The sequence below is a fragment of the Fukomys damarensis genome, unplaced genomic scaffold (assembly GCF_012274545.1).
Source record: "Fukomys damarensis isolate Sample0158 unplaced genomic scaffold, DMR_v1.0_HiC HiC_scaffold_21, whole genome shotgun sequence".
In the NCBI taxonomy this organism is placed as follows: domain Eukaryota; kingdom Metazoa; phylum Chordata; class Mammalia; order Rodentia; family Bathyergidae; genus Fukomys; species Fukomys damarensis.
The window spans coordinates 9,922,610-9,933,090 of record NW_022900933.1 but is presented as its reverse complement, the minus strand read 5'-3'; the positions used below and the strand labels follow the sequence as shown (position 1 = coordinate 9,933,090).

Here is a 10,481-nt window from a genome sequence, read left to right as displayed (position 1 = left end):
CGCGGAGCAGGTGCGCGCGAGGCACGAACGCTGCCTCGGCTGGGCCCAGACAGAAGCAATCCCCTGCCGAGCCTGGCGCCTGGTCTGTCCCCGCCGCTCCCAGCCAGCTTTCCCCGGCGACGGAGCCACTCTGAGGAGGAACCGCGGGAAGCGAGGCCGACTCCGTGTGTGGGGCCTCTTCGCACATCCTGGGAGCGGCCGGGAGTCCCACTGGAGGCGCGGGAGAACCTCGAGTTGGCTTCGCTGCGTGGGTGGCAGAACGGCGTTTGCTGAGACCGAACCCGCGGGTGGCGGAGGGGGTGCCTTGTTCGGTCCCGCCTCGCAGGGTTGCTTCCTCCCTCAGTCAGCGCGCCCGAGGATTGCTCGCTGTAGGACCCCATCTACCAGACGAGTAGAAGCTTAGGAGTCTTCAGGGCATAGCCAGTGTCGATAACTGGCTTCTCTCTTCCCCGGCTCCCACGGTTTTTTGGCCTTAAACTTCTCGCCACGATTTGTGCCTGTAGATGAAACTCATCCATCTACTTAAAGAATGAGGACATCTCTCCCACGTGAACCACAATCAGTTTTATTTCAGTTATTTCTGGGATATGAGATTACCGTGAAAATAGCTATTTTTGCCATATATTTGTGCCTTTCATGTGATTAATCACCTGTGGCTATTTCATGTAGGTTCCTACTTTTTTTTCTTGTCTTTCCTACTTCTGAGTAATGTGTGTGTGTGTGTGTGTGTGTGTGTGTGTGTGTGTGTATGCACGTGTATAAAGTTCTACTCTCAGTCGTGGTTGAAACCTGGGAGCCTAAAAAATAAGCAAAGTGCAGTCTCAAAAATCAGCAGCAACATTTGTACACGATTAAAATCAGTCGATTTGATAGCTACGAGTTTTGTGTTGTTCCAGTTGGAACATGACATTTCTCAGCCTATTCACTGAAGAGTCACGTGTATTTCATTTTAAATAGTGGAGAGTACAAAAGAAAAGATGGATGGAATTGAAGTGGGATAAGATAGATTAATGATTTTTTTAGGACAGGTATTGCTAATTTTTGACAGTGGATTTAAAATTTAGCCAGATCATCAGTCTGCCTATAATCACCATTGATCCTGGTGGTCCGCAAAGACTTAACTGTTTCCAAGTGAGGGAATGTAGGTAAGAAAGTATACCCTAAAGAATAATTTCCTTTAGCTCTAAAGATGAAGAGTAGGTCATTGTTTACATTGCTACTGTAAAGCACTCAAGTTTTAAATAATTAGAGATAAGTTCTAAACCTGCCCGGTAAGCAGGTTCTGTGCCATAAACAAGTTTGGGCCTTTTCCTTCATCCTTTAAATAAGGGGATGAGCACATAAATTGCCTTTAAGTAAAAGTACACTAACTATGCACCCTTTTAACCTAAAATATTCTAAAATTATTCATGGGAAGGGAAATAGGACTCGTTAAATAAATCAATAACAAAAAGAATTTCTGCATCTATAAAAGTAGTAAAGGAAAAATTAATTGGGCTGCGGATTTAGCTCAGTGGTGCTGGTGCCTGCCTGGGAAGTGCAAGATTCTGAGTTTGATCCCCGTTACTGGAAGAAAAAAACAGTCCATTAACGTTTAATTGGAAGTGGCGAATGAATTTAAGCCTTTGAAATTACATCAAAGTATTTTAAACGTTTTACTAAATTTTGTATTAAACTTGAAAATAATAGAATTAGACAATTACAACAAATGTTTGCGTTCCAGTAATTTTTCTCAAATACATTCTCTCTGAAATTTAGCAAGCTTTAATAAAGTTTACACAGGAAAAACTTAGTGACTTTACTATTAGTGTGACCTTTCCTTTACCTGCTCAGTGTAGTAGCACCATTATCTACAATTTTTCTTTCCCTGGTTTCTGTTGCCTGCAATGAATGTCCAAAACTATGCAGTGGGAAATTCCAGAAATAAACTGTGCATAAACTTTTAAGTTGCATGTCCTTCTAAATAACATAATGATAGTCCCAGCCCAGTGCTGTATTTGCTACCTACCCACCAGTGAGCAGCCATCTTGGTGATCAGATTGTCTCCAAATCATTGTGTTTGAGTAATCTTTATTTTATTTAATCGTAGGCCAAAGCATAAAACTAGTAATGCTGAGCATACTGAAAGAACCTGTAAAGCACTTCCTATAAGTGAAAGGGTGAACGTTTTTGATTTAAAGTAAAAAAGAACCTATGCTGAGGTTTCTAAGAACTATGGCAAGGACAAATAAAAAACATACATAGTTTTGTGCTGAGATTTCAGGCATCCACTAAGGTTTTTGGAATGGTAAAAGGGTATTATTGTGTTACAATATGGATATTCGTGCTCTGGTACACTGGAAATTGTTTTCAAAGTTCATCTTGGAATCAAGTGTTAAAATGTTTTGGAAGGAGGAGAGTAGCATTTCCAAATGCTGACAAATGTTGCAGGAAACATGGGACTGAGAAGAGACCAGAAGTGAAAAAGTTGAGTTAGAATCAGAGATGCCAACAGATTCATTCTTTTTGTCTTAAGAGTTAATAATTAAGAGTTTAAGCATCTGACACAACATGAAAGGATTTTCAGAAGGATTTTTATTATCATAGAAATGAAGTTTTTTCTAGGAGTGATATTTTTACCCTTATCCCCCAATTAACTCAGGTTTCATGAGGTTAATCAGAATTTTAGTACATGCATAAGGCGAACTCTTACTGGTGTTTTCTAGAGTCAGAAAATATTTCTTTATGCCAGTAAGAATTAGGAGTGGAGTATTCTTCCTTGAAGGCTTATCCCACTTTTTCTTATTTCCTGGCTGGCTAATGCCCGCAACTAGTATTGAGTACATGAAATGGCCCAGGCAGCTTTTTAAGTATGCAGTAAGTCCCCATCTTAGGAAAGAGTTCTGTTCCAGGAGAACTTTCTTAAATCATATTTGTTAGTAATTTCAACAAAATCTTAAATGCCTTTGACAAAAATATACAATGTAAAGCATTAAAAAATTTGCATGTTCCATCATCTTGTCCTTGTTCTTTGGAATTGTGCAAATGGGCAAATTATTCATAAGAATGAGTAATGTCTATCATCATTTCATCTCTGTACAATCTCACTTATTTTCACTTGTTTCCATGTTTATTGCTTTGTGCTTGCTAGCAGTCCCTTTTACGTCACTACTGCTTTTCCTCTTGTTTCTAGACATTCTGGGCTCCGATTAAGCACTGCACTGCTGTACACTATCACACTGTACAGTAAGTACCCAGCAGCACAACTATGACAATGTCTGGCAGACGTGAGCTCCTTCCATGATTTGTTTGCCTCTACAAATGTGTTCATAATGTGAGGTACATGCGGACCTATAAAAGTTCACAACTTGAATGTTCCTAAGTTGGGGTCTTACTATACTTAGTGTCACTTAATTGTATACTTTCAAATGTTTAAAATGGTGAATTGTGTGTACAATATGTGTATTTTTCACAATAAAAAGCAAATAGATACAAGGTAAACCTCTGGTAGGTTTTAGCCAACTTTTTCCCCTAAGAAACCTAATAACTTTAGATTGGTGGAATTAAGCGTTATATTATTTTTCTGGGATTGCCATAATTAAGTACCACAAACTGGGTGTCTTAAAACAAATTTATTGCCACATGAATCTGGAGGCTCAAAGTCCAAAATGAAGGTTTCAGTAAAGCCGTGCTCCTATTGAAGGCTTAGGAAAGAATGTTTCTTTACCTCTTTGTAGCTCCTGGCAATTGCCAACAATTTTTTATGTTACTTGGCTTCTAGTTGCATCTCACCATCCATCTTCACACACCTTCCCTGGGTGAATCTTCACATGTCTTCCCTTTGGATACCAGTCATTGGATTTAGACCCCACAATAATCCAGTATTACCTAGCCTTAACTAGTTGTATTTAAAAAGACCCTATTTCTAAATAAATTTACATTCTAAGGTTCTGATGGATATGGAATTTGGAAAGATACTGTTCAACCCACTAAGGGCAGTGAGAAACCTTATTATATTGTGCATTTCCATGAAGACATAACCCTAAATTGTAAGAAAAGTGTCATTTTCTGTTTGGTAAGGCCTCAGTCAAATGCTGGCTCAGAAAATGAAGATCAGCTACTCCCCTACCAAATGGATTAAGACTGAAAGCATATATCTGATCGCATTTATGCAAAGCTAGTGCCATTGTAGCTTAATAGTTAAATCCTTCTTAAAGCCTTCTATCTCTACTGTAGTGTACTCCAATTTATACCTTTAACCCTACCCAGTTTTAATATTAAGGTAGAAAAGTTCATCCTAGGTTCATATTGGCAGTTTACAAATGTTGTCATGTGTTCATGTCTGCTTATCTAATAAATTGCTTAATAAGAAAAAAATGTTTGATTTGTAATAAACACACTGATATTTCTCCATCCTTAATTCACAAAAAGGTAGACTATAGAAGAAAGGGTCGTATTTCCTAGAAGGGAAGAAAAAGGAATGAGAAGTTTGCTAAGTGAAAAAATAATATTAGGTGCCCAGATGTTATTTGATTTTCATCAAAACATAATACTGCATATAATTATTTAAATGATGAATTTTTCTTTTTTCTGTTAAAGTGATGTTTCATATTTATTATTTTGCATAGGTTGAACTATTTTTGCATCCCTGGGATAAATCACTTGATACAGTGAGTGATCTTAATGTGAGGTAGAATTCAGTTTGATAGTATTTTAAGGATTTTTGCATTTAGGTTCATAAGGGATATTGGCCTATACTTTTTTGTTGTTATTGTTGTATAGTTGTTTGGTTTTTGTATCAGGGTAATAATTCTGGCTTCATAGAGTGAGTATGGAAGAATTCCCTCCTCTTCATTAGATAGAATTCAGCAGTGCAGTCATCAGGTCCTGGGCTTTTTTTGTTTTTGTTTTTGATGGAGAAAACCCTATTATTGATTCAGTGTCTTCACTCTTTATTGATCTATTTAGATTTTCTAGTTTTTATTAATTGATTTTGGTAGGTTGCATTTGTCCAGAAATCAATCCATTTTTTTCTAGCTATACAACTTGTTGATGTGTTCATATAACATCTTAGGATCCTTTATATTTCTGTGGAATTAGCTGTTGAAGTCTCTTAGTTACTTTTCATTACTGAGACAAAATACCCAACACCCACAAATTAAAAGAGTAAAAGTTTATCTTGGCTCACAGTTTGTAGAAGTTTCAGTCCATAGTTGGCTGGTTCCAAGGCAGGGTGGCATGGCACAGGGACGTGGCAGAGGAGAAATAGTTCACAGCAAGGTAGACAGAAAGCAGCAAGGCAGTAGGCAGCAGCACTAGCAGCAGCAAGCCTGCCTTCTTTCTGTTCCTTTATATTCCATTTAGGCTACAAGCCCACTGACTGGTCCCGTCCATATCCCAGGTGGGGCTTCCACTATCCATACCTTAATCCCAGTATCATATCCTTGATCTACATTCACACACCCTAATCTAGCCACCTTTGAAACTCCCCACATACGGCCACATTAGGCTTGAGAGAGCCATGTAGATACGTGCCCATAAAAGTCTCTTTTGAAATCTCTGATTTTATGTCTTTTTTTTTTTTTTCTTGCTTGGGTTTTGATTTGTCCTTAGAAAAAGTTCTTGTTTCATTGATCTTTTGTATTTTTATTCTCTTTGATTTATTTATGTTCTGATTTTTATTATTGATTTTCTTTTACTAATTTTGAGTCATGTTGTTGTTTTTCTAGTTCCATGAGGTTTAATATTAAGTTGTTTAATTGTTATATTTGCTCTCTTCTAATGTAGGCATTTATTGTTGTGAACTTCCCCTGAGAACTACTGCTGTATCATATATTTTGGTATGTATTTGGTATCTCATATATTTTTGTTTGTCTCAAGAAATTTGGAAATTCATTTTTAAGTTTTCTTTTTAGCCCATTGGTTGTTCAAGAGCATGTTTGGGTTTTTTTTCTTTTTTCTTCGTACATATTATACAGAATAACGAATTTCTCTGTGACATTTTCATACGTGCATGTAACATACTTTGAGCATATCATTCTTCCATTGCTGCCGTTGCTCTTCTACTCCCTCTCCCTAATGCCCTTCCTCTTCTCTGATACTCTCCCTTCTACTTTTTTGTCTTTTTCCCCCCCGGATTCCAAATATGAAAGAAAACATAAAATACTTCTCTTTCTGAATCTGGATTATTTTGTTTAACATGATGATCTCTAGTTCTTTCTATTTTGATGCAAATGACATTATTTCATTCTTTATAGCTTAGTGATACTCTATTGTGTGTATATACCACATTTTCTTTATCCATTCATCTTTTGATAGGCTCCTAGGCTTACTCCATGACGAGGCTGTTGTGAATAGTGCTACACAGGTATCTGTAGAATGCTGATGGATTCTTTCAGGTATACACCAAGTAGTTACACGACTGGATCACATGGTAGTTCTGTTTTTGGTTTACTGAAGAACCTCCAAACTGATTTTTATAACGGCTGTACTAGTTTACATTCTTGCTAGTAAAGTATAAAGTTACTTTTTGCATGCATCCTCACCAGCATTTGTTATTTTTTGTAATAATGATAGCTGTTCTGGCTACAGTGAGTTGGATGTCAATGAAGTTTTGATTTGCATTTCCCTGGTGACTAAAGATGTTGAAAATTTTTTTTGTATAATTTTTTATTGTTTCATACTTTTCAGAAGTACTTTTCTTCAGTTCATTTACCCATTTATTGAGTGGATTACTTGTTTTGTATATTGATTTTGTATTCTGCTAACTTTACTGAAAATTTGTTTATCAAGTTCTAAGAGACATGGTGGACTCTAGGGTTTTCTTAGAATAGAATCACTTTACTATTTGCAAGCAGGCATAGTTTGACTTCCTCCTTTCTATATGTATCCCTTTTATTTGTTTCTCTTGCCTGATTGCTCTCCCTAAAGTTTAAGTACTGTGTTAAATAAGAGTGGTAAGAGTGAGCATCCTCCTCTCATTCCTGGGTTTAGAGGAGACACTTTCAGCTCTTCCCCTTAGTGTGGCATTCACTTGATTGTGTTGAGGTATGAGCCTTCTGTACCCAGTTCTTTCAGGGTAAATATCATGGGATATTGAATTTTTAAGTCTTTTTCTACATTTAATTAAATGATCGTGTTATTTTTATCCTTGATTTTTGTTGACTTGGTGTATTATGTTTATTTGCTAATGTAGAACCAACCTTGCCTCTCTGGAATGAAGCCAACTTGTTTGTTCTTGTGATTTTTGTTTTTGTTTTGTTTATTTTTGTAGTGCTGGAGATTGAAACCAGGGCCATCATAATGAGCTACATTCCAAGCATACCTACCTACCCATTTTTAGTTTTTAATTTGGAGATGGAGTCTCACTAAATTGCTAAATTGCCCCAGGTGAGCTTGAACTTGGACTCCTCCTACTTCTGCCTCCCAGAATGCTGGGATTACTGCCATGAACTTTCAGGCCCAATCTGAATTACAGGTATTTTATTGTGGATTTCCGTGCCTATGGTAGATATTCATCTAAAGTTTTCTTTTTCTTTTTTAAAGTCCTTATCAGGCTTTTGTAGCAAAACAATACTGGCCTTGTAGTATGAGTTTGGAAGTATATGCTACCATATGCTATTGAGAAGAAAGGGTACTTTGTAGCTATAGTGTAGGATGTTCCATAAATATCTATTAAATGGACCCATTAGGTCCCTGTGGTTTAGAGTGAGGTTTAAAATCTGATATTTGTTTGTTTGTTTGGTTTGGGGTTTTTGAGACATGGTCTCACAATGTAGTTTAGGCTAGCCTTGAGCTCACTATGTGGCCCAGGCTGTTCTTAAACTCATGGTGAGCCTCCCATGTGCTAGGATTACAGGCATGAGCCACCATGCTCAACTCTTGCTAATTTTTGGTTTGTCCAGTGCTGGGAGTGAGCTGTTGAAATCTCTGTTTTTTAAATTTTTATGTCTAATTAACCCCTTTGTAATTATATAATTACCTTCTTTGTGCTTTTTTAATGTTTTTTGGCTTAAAATCAAAACTAATATAGGCATACTATTTCACTCTTATAGTTTCTATTTATAAGAAATATAATTTTCTATTTCTTGATTTTCAGTGTGTGTGTGTGTCCTTATAGATGAAATGAGTTTCTTGTCAATAGAATATATTTGAATCTTGTGCTTTTATCCATTCAGCCACTTTGTATCTTTTAATTGAGGAACTTATTTACATTCAGAGTGTTTTAGTCATAGATGAAGACTAAGGCCTATCATTGTGTTGTTTTCTGATTGTTCTTTAGATCCTTTCTTCCTCTTATTGTTTTCCTTTATGGTTTGGTGTTGATAAGCTTTGAGTGATTTTTCTTTTTCATTTCTAGATCTGCTGTGTGTGTGTGTGTGTGTGTGTGTGTGTGTGTGTGTGCGCGCGCGCGCGTGCGCGCGCTCGAGTTTGTGTGCTTTCTCTGGAGATTACCTTTTAAAATTATATTATAGCTGGGCTGGGGCTGTAGCTCAGGGGTAGAGTACTAATCTAGCATGCACAAGACTTCGGGTTCAGTCCCCTACAAAATACACACACACACACACACACACACCATAAACTTACAGTTAGAGACAATTTTAAGCTGATAATACATAACAGATACTCTAGGTGCCCTACACACACAACTTACTGTTTTGCTGCCTTAATTTAGATCTATTTATATCATGTGTTCCTTAATTATCATTGACTATTTTAGCTTTCATATGGTGATTTCACAAGTTATATCCCTCCATTGTACAGTGATGTAGTATGCTGAATTGTTTATGAGTTTACTTCTTCTAATAAGATTTATACATTTGTATACTTACATGTTAATGGGTATCATACTTTTATTCCTGGTTGAAATATACCCTTAAGAATTTCTCATAAGTCTGGTTGAATGGTGATGAATTTCCTCAGCATTTGCTTGTCAATAAAGATTATTTCTCCTTTATTTATGAATTGCTTTGCTTGGTATAATATTCTTGGCTAGCATTTTTTTCTTTTACCACTTTATGTATATTATCCTATCTTCTCCTAACCTATGAGGTTTCTGCTGATGAGTCTTCTGATACTAATGAAAATTCCTTTATATGTAATTGATGTTTTTCTCTTGCTTTGACTTTTGAGAGTTCCATTATAATGTGCCTCAGAGAGAACCTCTGAGTTGAATTTTATGGACTCCTTGGAGTTTCATGGATATAGATGTCCATGTATTCCCCCAAGACTTGGGAATTTTTCACATATTTTTTTCATCAAATAAGTTTTCTATGGCTTTCTCTTTCTCTTCCCCTGGAACTTCCACAATGTGAATATTTGTTTGCTTAATTGTATGCCATAAGTCCCATATATTTTATTTACTTTTGTTCATTCTTTTTCTATTTTTTTCTTCTTACTGGATTATTTCAAAAGACCTAATAATTGATTTAGTTTGCTAATAAAGCTTTTGATTGTTTTTTTTATTTCATTGAGTTCTTCAATTCTAAGATTTTTACATGACTCTTAATTCTTAATTTTTATTCGTACATATTTGTAGTACATAATGATTATGTTCATGATGGGGTGTTGGTACATGCATGTAACACATCTTAATTCTTTTTTTCATCCCCTTCTTTCCATTCTCCCTCCATCTCTTGATTTTTTTCTATTATTTTTATCTCTTGAATTTCTCATTCAGATCATGAATTATTTTCTGATTTCATTGAATTGTCTATCTATATTCTCTTTTATCTCTGAGTTTCCTTATGATCTGTATTTTGAATTCCTTTATAGGAAATTCATAAATTTTCATTTATTAGGGATTGGTTACTGGAGAATTATTGTGGTTTGGGGGTAGTGTCATATTTATTTGTTTTTTCATCTTTATTGTGTCCCTTGTTGATTACTGTATACTGGTGGGGTGATAATCTCTTCCAGTTTTAAAGAGTGACTTTCATAAAGATTTCCTTCTGTAGATGTGTCTGAGGATATTATTTGCATAGGATGCACTAGCTTTGGTTTCAGGTGTAGTTGTATAATCTCTGCAGTTCCCCCCACCCCACTGTGATCAATAGCAGCTAGCCCTACAGATGCCTTGGTGGTATAGACTGTAGTAGTTTGTGAGACTGGTCTCCCAGCTCTGGGTGGGGCTCCCCTAAAGTAGTCCACCTATCTGGTTGGTGATCAAGTCCATCTGGGCTCACCATTTTGCTGAGAAGGACTGCTTCTTCCTTTATAGGGACAGGATTGGGGCACAGTAGCCATCCAGATGGGAAGGTTGTGCACATCCTAGGCATTTTTATTTCCAGGAGGTAGGGCACTCTTAGCTTAGCTGGAGAATGGTTTGTTATTATGTAAGAACACAGAGTAATGGAAACATAGCCAGTGGCTACTGGCTCCTAGAGCAGAATGCTCTACAAGTGGCTTCAGTGTTAAAATGGTGTCATAGAGGGCTCAGGTTGCCACTGCCTGCCTCAGAAGCACAAGATCCTCAGTTCGATCCCCGATACCAAAAAAAAAAA

At 36.8% G+C, this 10,481-nt stretch overlaps 1 long non-coding RNA gene across 3 annotated transcripts in view; it reads left to right on the top strand.

The window, feature by feature from the left end:
- The first annotated feature begins 6 nt into the window (after window positions 1-6).
- LOC109117370 overlaps window positions 7-10,481 on the top strand; it is a 39,627-nt gene continuing 29,152 nt past the window's right edge. For 2 of the 3 annotated variants that reach the window (XR_002024668.2, XR_004518329.1), the window contains exons 1-2: window positions 1,526-3,318; window positions 5,767-5,819. This is a non-coding gene — a long non-coding RNA (uncharacterized LOC109117370). Of the gene's footprint in view, window positions 666-1,525; window positions 3,319-5,766; window positions 5,820-10,481 lie in introns of those variants that run through there. The other variant, XR_004518330.1, reaches the window with a different exon arrangement.